Raw genomic sequence first — 10050 nt, 5'->3', positions numbered from 1 at the left:
GATTTCTGCAAAAACGGTGGTGCATGTATTACATTATCATCAGTAGCCATAATATGGATAAGTAATAAAAAGGTAAAACTATGAGAAATTACTAATACAATATAAACACTACAATAATATCCAAACACAGAGAAAATCGCAAAATGTAAAGAAATGTTAACACAAAGTTTTTTTTTTTTTTTCCTCTTTCTTTATCTTCTTTCTTCTATAATAATAAGAGGTCCACTATTAAGAAGATTTATGAAGTGTGCGCATCACCGCGCTGTTAGCTGCCAACAAACCGCTCTCAAGAGAGATAGGAAGGTGTGCGCGTCACCGCGCAGTAAAGTTGCCAAAAATAAACTACTCTCCAGCAAATAGGGAAAAAACATGCACATAATCATTTTTTGTTTTTTTTTCAAAGTACGGGTGACACAAATACACAAGAAATCACCTTTAAGAAAATGTCAGTGTTCGCCTTTAAGAGCGTACGAGTCACCACGTCGCTCACCAGTCGCAAAATAGAAGATCCATGCGTCGTGGCAGAAGTGTATAAGGTCGGCAGCCGGGCATGACAGAGTTCGCGGGAAGGCAGCAAAGCGCAAGGCAGCGCACAGCGCGCGAGAGGAATGACCGTTAAGGAAGGCTTCGGTTGCGAAATGGAAAGGCAACCTCAGAAGAGAAAACTACGCGAGGAGGTAGTCTCTTCTTCAACACTTTTCTTCTTGGTTTCTCGTTAAGTAAAATAAAACGAGTCACAGTTTTTTTTTTCCTTTAAAGACAAACCTACAGCCTTGGTTCCAAATCCTGTGGGCCCTGGGAAAACGTCTGCCGATAAAAAGGGGTCAAAAACAGGCCCCACTTCTGTTACCAAATTGTAGAATACGACTAATAAGGACAGGTAGCCGCTTCTGTATTTTCTTTGTGAGTAAATTATTTGAAGGAAAACAGGACTCGTGGAGAACCACTGCTTGTCAAGCGAAGTGCAGGAACTGTATGCCTTCACCTGGCACCCAGGATTCCACATGAGAATACGAAGTACATCACAGTGACATATAAACATTCCACACGATTAAGAAACAAGAAACAGACTAAATATATGCTAAAAGAAATACTATGAGGATACTACACTCTGGGTTCCAAGAGAAAAAGAGAGCTGCTGACAGAAGACCCTGGGAGCCCATTGGGAGTACCTTTGAGGTGGATCCGCCAACTCCACATATGCGATCGACCCAGCCACAGGAGACTCGAGGCTGCATACTGAGATGCTGGAGGGCCCACGGTCTAAGGCTCATGCGTGTGGGCAGCCGCACACCAAAAGAGACAACTGGTCTGTCAGCAGCACCTCTGTGCGGTGTCCCCTGAAGTTGCCGTTTTTTTTCCTTGGTAGCCCCCTGCTTCTACCACTGCCCTAATGGGATGGTTGCTGACTTGGGGTCCATGAAATGCTGGGACACTGGGTTGGCTGAGGCCCCCGGGAAGAGAAATATTTGGTACTGCAGTGCCAGTGTGGGGGCACATGAAGGTGGCCACATCCACAAGCAGCAGTTGGTTCCTCTCTAGGGGGTGAAGAAGTGGTGAGAGGGCGAAGGGTCCTGGACACTCGCTGTCTGGGTTGGGTTGCAGTGCCCCTGGGCCTGTGCTGATTTTGGGGGCTAGGTCTTGACTTGCCTACTGTACGTTGGCCGGCTTGGCTCTCCCCCTACTGGGCGTACTGTTCCCTGTCGCCTGTGACTGGGACCAGGGTGCTCGATGCTCCCTGTACCATTGACTCTGCCCTGGCTGCTCATGCTGCCTGTGAGTAAACTGGCCAGGGTGCATAAGGTGGGTCCACATCAATAGAACCCTCTCTCCTGCATTCCCTATACAAAGAGGCACCCGCAAGGCTGCCCCCTATTCTCTCTCCTCTTCTACCTGATGTTGGAAACCCTGACAGCCCTTATATGCTGTGATGCACAAATCAGTGGGTAGGTCTGGGTCAACGGATTCGAAGACAAAATAGCACTATATGCAGGCAACGGCCTACCCTTTTTCACTGACCCACAGAACTCGGGACCTTGATGCCTGATTCTGCTTGAGCTACACAAGGAGGCCTCCGGACACCATGTGAACAAAGGCAGATCCCTGCTGGTCCCGATCATGGGAAATGCCAGTGTCTGCTCCTGATTGTTTTGCATCTCAATACATCGCTTGTCCTTCAAGTACTCAGGGGTCCATGTTTCCGTGCTCCCAGAATTTGTATGGAGCCTTAACCTACCATCATTAGTGGCTTCCATGAAAAAGGATTTCCAGAAACGGAGGCGCCTTCCACTCCACGTTCTGGGATGTGTGGCCCTTTTTAATTTAATGATATTACTGAGGTTCCTCTATGTGTTTCAAGATTCCCCCCCCCCCCCATCCCTAATCAGTGGTTCAGACACCTTAAATCCAGCATACACGTATTACTTTGGCTGAAGAGTCGTTCCTGCATTGCCGCGCTCAACAGCTAATGTCCCAGTACGACAGAGGCCTAGGAATGGCAGACCTCCGATGATACTACAGAGCCTCGCAGTTGATCATTATTAATGAATAGCAGAGGGTGTGGAGACTCCACTTACCATGAAGAGCTCACCCATGCTTAGACAACATTATAGGAATGCAGTCCGGGGCACCAATCCCCCTCTCCCTTCCAGAGGTCACCAGTGTGGTCTTCTTATGCTGGAGAGCAGCACTCTACCTCATAGGCTGGGATCGTATGCTGATGAACCATTTTGGCAAGGAACAAGGTTACATCAAATGGTGGGGTTGGAAAAATTCCAGAGATAGGACAAGATAGGCATTACAGTGCGTGGGGATGTGTGGGCAGCGGGCCATCTGCGGATGTTCCAAGACTTAAAGGACCAATATAAATTATCTCATACCCAGTTTCACAAATATTTACAATTACATCACAGCCTTTCAGCTAACATCCCCTTGGACACTTATCTCAGAGTTCAGCCCCAATGAGGTCAAGTTATTGAGTGGAAGGCTGGTCTTGAGCCTTGTACACCAGATCTATTGGTCCTTGGTTGTCAATGCCACAAAACAGTTTGCCACACAGAGACAGAAGTAGGAGGCGACACACAGAGTGGAGGGAAGTTAGGATGGCACCTTGGGAGCTAGCCATCTCTACTCGCCTCCGGTTGATTCAGCTTACCTACCTCCAATTAACTTACATGACCCTTCAGCGACTTCACTGGGTGGGTAAAAGCTCACAAGCTACTGGTTTCCGCTGCCCCGTGCGTTACACAGATTTTTACTATGTGGTGTGGGCTTGTACTTGTCTCGTGATGATCCTTTACTGGCAGAAGATAGCACAGGAGCTTTCACTCATGGTTGATAGGCCCCTTGTCCTCACCACAACAGGCTGAGGCATTAGCATGGGAAAACATGGGGGAGGTGGTGGCAACGCTATGTTCTGGATATGCTGGACTGAATATTGTCTCTTATTGTATTGTGGTGTCACTTGTGATAATGAATACTGGTGTGTTCTTTTTTGCGTTTGGAAAACAATAACATTTGTTTATTTAAAAATAAAAATAAACACGCAATGGCAAAGCTTGTAGGAGTGGGTTTAATGTGCTTGTGCATACAGCGTTAGCAGAATTAGAGACAGACACACACAGACGGGAGAGAGCCAAGAGCAGCAGAAAGAGGGCTGTAATTGTAAACTAGTCCCTCATGCAGTTCAGTACAAACACTGAAGTGGTGGTGGAAGTATACAGTCAAACAGCGAATAACATTGAGTGAGGGATGAATACGACGCTAATCTGAGCCAAGATGTGGATGGCAAAGTCTCAAGCCAGTGTCTGAAAGAGGAAGGTCGAAGATAGCCAATGGTCAACATTAGCAGAACCAAAGCCCAGGCTATGCTGATTGTCAGTAATCTGTCTTTGTGAAAGCTGTGCTGCTAAAACAGAGACCTGAAAATTGAACTATATGGACATCATTTGAAATGTTATGCCTCTGTGAAAGTAGCCATGCTCAGTTTAGACTAGATAAAACTGATACTGCGGCTCCTTCACCACATCCTTTCCACGCCTCCTTCACAGCGATGTAAAAACCACAAGAAAAAGATGCTCAGAGCAAAGGACAAAAAACTGCTGCATCGTCAGTCTGGTGAAAGGATGCTGTGCCGGATTACAATATACATATTTCGAAGCACCTTATGGGTGTTAGTGTGTATATTTCTTAGTTTGAGGCAAACCTGGGAACATTCTATATTTGCATAGGAGAGATCGAACATCGTACATATGAGAATGTAAAGTGAATGAAAGCATCATAAACATTAAACATAAGGTCCTTAGGATCGTGCATTGTTGAAGAGCCCACACAGTTAATGAGAGCACTTCTCTTTGCCCAGTCCTGCATCAACAGTCAGTAACGATAGGTATTTTGGAATGCTTGTTTGTTTCATGATGCCAAGGTTTTTTTTTTAGATCTATTGTGACATCATGGTGTCGCCGGGAACGTGGGTGACACTTTAACTGGCCTCAACCAAGTTAACTTTTTCTACTCGAGCAATAAATACAGCCGATACATTTTTATTTTTACACACCCATCACTTATAAATCGAATGTTGTACATCTCTATCAATTATTTATGGATGTTTAGCCCCCTGAAAAGATGAAAAGGAACACTACAGTTGTCTTCCAATCATTTATTAACTAAATTAAACTTACCCACCACTGATAAGTCTTGGAGGTGGTGTCCTTTACCAATATTGGCTCAATACCGTTCAATACCAACTAATCTTCTACATTTATATCAGGGGAACCACGGATATTGGTCAAACAATTAAGGGATATGTAGAATACCGGGGACTCAATGGAACAAGATAGAGCTAAATGGGGAGAGAGACATTTATATGTGGAGTTCCTATCAACCTTTTGTAAACCTCCTCTTGCTGCTGTACTATGTCTGCTAACCAGCCCAACATCCAGGAAAATACACCCAACCCGCGGGTAAGCTGGGGCACACAGTGTCTATTTCACACACGCCCAACAATAAAGTAATGTGTGCATGAAACTTATATACTGGTATTTTATTATCATTAATGCTGCATAAAATTAAAAAAACGGGAAGAGTTATGACTCATTCCCCAATCAGTGTCACCACGATTCTGCGCACTTTCATGTCATACAGATCAGGCCCGTTCACCGGACTCTAATCCTGTGTACACGTGTATCGACCTACCCCACGAAGCAGGGAAGATATACTGCCCGATGTCACTTGTTCATCGTCCTCTTCAATATTTTGTCGGTACCCAACTGTCTGTTGACAGACTTGCTAATGATCATCTCTTGTAGGGGTTGCAATACTCTGACAGTGAAGTATGCATTGTGGGAAGACAACCCCCAGCATAGGGGTCTGTGCACCAGTCGCCCTGGGTCTCATACCAAGACAGTGGTGTTCTTGGAATGCTTGGTGTGTCTGAACTGCAGCGTGCCTGAAGAATGATTTAGGGTCGTATGCGAACGAGCTGGAGTTGTGCTGTTAGTGGTTATTGTTGGACGAGGACTTCTTTTACCATTATTTTTAAGCGTAAGGGTGGGGTACTAGGTGAGGTGTGTGGGTTGAATTTATCTTCAATAGCTGGAGGATCTGTCCAGCTTTGAAGGTATTGATAAGGAATGCCTTTTGTAAATGAGGCATTTACTTTGTTGGGGGAAAGGGGCGTGAGTTCTTCAATAGAAAGGGATTTCATGACTGTAGAGGGAAGGGTGTCATCTTTATGTGTATTGGTTTTGTCGATACTGAGAATGTCAGTAGTTTCATAGAATAAAAGTGATTTTAGGGTTGTACATTTAGGAATGGTGCTTGGTGACGTTGATGTAGAGTCTTACTTGTTTGGATTGCTCACAAAGAAGTGATGTCTGTCATTGTGGTTGTTGGTGGAATGAGGTAGAGGGAAGCCTGGAATTTTTGTTTTTAATGTTTGATAGCCTTGAAGGGGGCTATGCTTCTTAGAGTGTTTGCTGATGGCCGACATGTAAAATGCTGCTTTTATGGCAGACAGTAGGAAGATATGAGCAGAGATTATGGTTGAGCTGGTGATGGGTTTTGTGATTTTCTCGATAAGTGTTGTTATTGCTCTTTTGAGGGAACTGCTGCAGATTTTTTTAAATAATGGTTTTATTGGCATTTACATAGTTGCAACAGACAACAATAGACGTGATCATGGAAGAGGGGATTTCCCATTACTGTCACAGTACATTCATAAAGTCACAGCACATTCGGGCATAAACATGAGAATCTGTTGCAGATTAGATGAAATGTCTGTCTGAGAGGCTGGGATTGGAAAGGGATAGCATGCAAGCCTAAGAGGATCTGTGAATGATGGTGAGGACTTCTCCGATCTTAAGGGTGTGTTTGCTGTATCCAGTATGGATGAGGACATCAAAGATATACTTGATGATGTATGTGAGGTATATTTGTATATTTCAGAGAAGAAGAAAACATCTAACTGATGTGTTGTGGTGGTGTCAATGGAGGGACATACTGCAGAATGTGCATTGAGAAACATTAGGTGTTGTCTCTGCTCAGGGTTAGGTGGCTGTGACTGGGATGTGAGTGAGGCTATTGTGCTGCATATGCAATTGTGCTGTCGGCAGGAGGGTTGTTTGTGCATACAGGGTAGGGTGGGATTGTACAGGCTAAGTGAGGATATAAATACATGGTGAGTACTTACCTAAGGTATGAGTGGTCGGTATTATAGTCCATCAGAACCTACCAGAACAAAACAGGAGTCACTCATCTCTTCAGGATGCGGCAGGTAAAATTTACTACTCCCACTCGAGTCTGTGCAAGATTATGGAAAGTGTTGGACTCAGGAGGGGTAAAATGTACTATTTCTACTTCAGTTTGTGTAACAGTAGGGAAAGCGTTGGACTTTGAACAGGTAAAAATTTATTATTCCCATTCCAGTCTATGCAGCAGTAGGGAAAGGGTTGGACTCTCGTGAGGTAAAATTTACTATTCTCACTCCAGTCTATGCAGCAGTAGGGAAAATGTTGGAACAAATAATGTAGTTCACTTAAAACAAATAATATAATTTGATAACTCTACGAATTCACCAAAAATATCAATATTATAATATAAAGATTATATATAAATTTAAACAAGATTTACACATTTGATATAATTATTAATTTGTTTTTAAAATAATTAGCAAGTAAGCAAATGTTATTATTAGATTAATTAAATTCCCACACTATATTCACACAAACCTAGCAGCTAAAATTAAAATATAATTAAAATAAAAAAGTCTAACAAAATTAACATATGAATCAATAAAAAATATTAATAAATGAATTAATAAGTGGTAACTATTTATCACTCAAATAACTTCCTATGATCCTACAAACACAACAACCTACAACTGATATATAACAAAAATATAAATTTTGAAAAATGTACATAATTTTAATTCAATTAAATATTTTAATAAAAATTAATAATTAACTTCCCACTCTATGCACCTATAAATCACACAGCTCACACCTAAAATATAAAAATATTAATCTCAAAGCTAACATTTAATAACCAATTAAAAAATAATTTTAAATTAATATTTAATATTCAATCATTACTTAATCTTCAATCATTACTTAATTAACTTTCCACCCTATACCCCTACAAACCCAACACAATAACATAAAAATGAAAAATAAAATTATGAAACAATTAGCATATTTATAATTCAATAAATATTTTAATACCTAATTAACAAATAATACTTAATTCACTTTCCACCCTAGACCCGCTACAAAACCAACAACCTGCATCTAATATATGACATAAAAATATAGTTAAATAATTTGTATAATAATTCAATTATATATTTAAATGAAAATAATAATGAATTCATATTTACCTAATACTTAATTAACTCCTCATCCTATACCATTAATAAACCCAACAAACCGCAACTAATCATATGAAAAATAATTAAACAATTCTCATAATTATGATTCCATTAAACACTTTATTAAAAATTAATAATTAATACTTAATTAACCTCTCACCCGATACCCTTGAAAACCTCACAACCAGCTAAAACACTATAAATTATTACTGACAATTAAAAAAAAAAAAACTTAAAACTTCAAACTATATTTGGATATATTGATGACAATTATACAAAAAAATATACAACACATAAAATTAAAATATAACAAAAGCACAGAAAGATAATTAAAAAATGTTTTTTTTACAAGTATATTATTGAAAACAATATTAAGGACATAGATATTATTGTAAACGATATTACTTCCTTAAAAATCAATATAAATGACAATGATATTTCTGCATCACAATATTTCTGTATCATCATAGAAAAACTTGATATTTGTGTGACTCAATACTTTCTAGCCAATATTTTGTCTAAACCCCTATAGCAGGTAATTTGAAGTTGGCCAATATGTTTTCCAACGTTCGACATAGAGGTACAGTTGAAAGGGCGCTGTTGCTAAACTTTACCTCCAAGTAAGATCTGAACACTAGAATTACTATCCTGGACATAATGTACAGAAGTAATTCCATGGTGTGAGAGACGCATGGTTTGAAAGGTTGTCCTCTCTAAGCGCGGAATAAATGTGACCAGGGTTGCGGGTTGTATTGACCTTTTAGAGTTAGAAAAACAATGGGTCACATTTAGAAGCAGTTGATGTTTTTTTTTTTTAAATGGATGGAGATGGAGATGGAGAGAGATGGAGAGAGATGGAGATGGAGATGGAGATGGAGAGAGATGGAGATGGAGAGAGATGGAGATGGAGAGAGATGGAGATGGAGAGAGATGGAGATGGAGAGAGAGAGATGGAGAGAGAGAGAGAGATGGAGAGAGATAGATGGAGTGTGTGTGTGTGTGTGTGTGTGTGTGGAAATGTGGCAACAGAAGGATGTTGATGTGTAATTGTTAGACTTTTCATCCTTGGTGTGGTCTCCCTTAACTTTTTGCCTCTGTTTCCCAGGTTGTTGATGTGTGCTGAACTCTGATTTTGCTGTTTGTTACTCTGGGCACTTTAACACTGCTAACTAGTGCTAAAATGCAAGTGCTCCTTTACAAAATGTGTATGTAATTGGTTTCTCCATGATTGGCATATTTGATTTATTAGTAAGTCTCTAGTACGGTGCACTAGAGATGCCCAGGGCCTGTAAATCAAATGCTACTAGTGGGCCTGCAGCACTGGTTGTGCCACCCACATATTTAGCTCTGTAATCATGTCTCAGACCTGCCACTGCAGTGTCTGTGTGTGCAGTTTTAACTGTAAAGTCGACTTGGCAAGTGTACCCACTTGCCAGGCCTAAACCTTCCCTTTTCTTACATGTAAGGCACCCCTCGGGTAGGCCCTAGGTAGCCCCAAGGGCAGTGTGCAGTGTATGGTTAAAGTAGGACATATAGTAATGTGTTTTATATGTCCTGACAGTGAAATATGGCTAAATTTGTTTTTCACTGCTGCAAGGCCTGTCCCTCACATAGGGTAACATGGGAGCTACCTTTAAATCTGATTAAAGTGTAGATTCCCTTTAGGAGCAGATGGACACATGGAGTTTGGGGTCTCTGAGCTCACAATTTAAAAATACAAATTTTAGTAAAGTTGATTTTAAGATTGTGTGTTTGAAAATGCCACTTGTAGAAAGTGAGCATTTTCTTGCTTATAACATTTCTGTGACTCTGCCTGTTTGTGGATTCCCTGTCTGTGTCAGTTTGACAGTTGGACTGGTTGCACCTCACACCAGACAGTGACACAAAGGGAGCTGGGGTATAGTCTGCATTTCCTGATGAGCCATCTGTGCTAGAAAGGAGGGGAGGAGTGGTCACTCACACCTGAAAGGGCTGTGCCTGCCCTCACACAATGCAGTATCCAACCCCCTGGTGAGTCTCTGGGGCCTGGCCTGGGCAAGGCAGGATTTCACAATCAAGAGAGACTTTGCTTTGAAGTAGGCCTACTTCAAAGGAGACAATGGGTATAAGAAGCGCACCCAAAACCACAGACTTTAGAACACTTCTGAAAACCAAGAGGAACCTCTGCCTGGAGAAGAGCTGAAGAG

At 41.4% G+C, this 10050-nt stretch overlaps 1 long non-coding RNA gene across 1 annotated transcript in view; it reads left to right on the top strand.

Moving 5' to 3' along the window:
• Window positions 1–502: 502 nt before the first annotated feature.
• Window positions 503–10050, top strand: part of LOC138259218 (uncharacterized) — a 143391-nt gene continuing 133843 nt past the window's right edge. The window contains exon 1 of the long non-coding RNA XR_011198674.1: window positions 503–677. This is a non-coding gene — a long non-coding RNA (uncharacterized lncRNA). The remainder of the gene's footprint in view (window positions 678–10050) is intronic.

The sequence above is a fragment of the Pleurodeles waltl genome, chromosome 9, assembly GCF_031143425.1.
Source record: "Pleurodeles waltl isolate 20211129_DDA chromosome 9, aPleWal1.hap1.20221129, whole genome shotgun sequence".
NCBI lineage: Eukaryota > Metazoa > Chordata > Amphibia > Caudata > Salamandridae > Pleurodeles > Pleurodeles waltl.
Note: the sequence above shows the minus strand (reverse complement) of the source record. Positions and strands in the feature narration are given on the sequence as shown.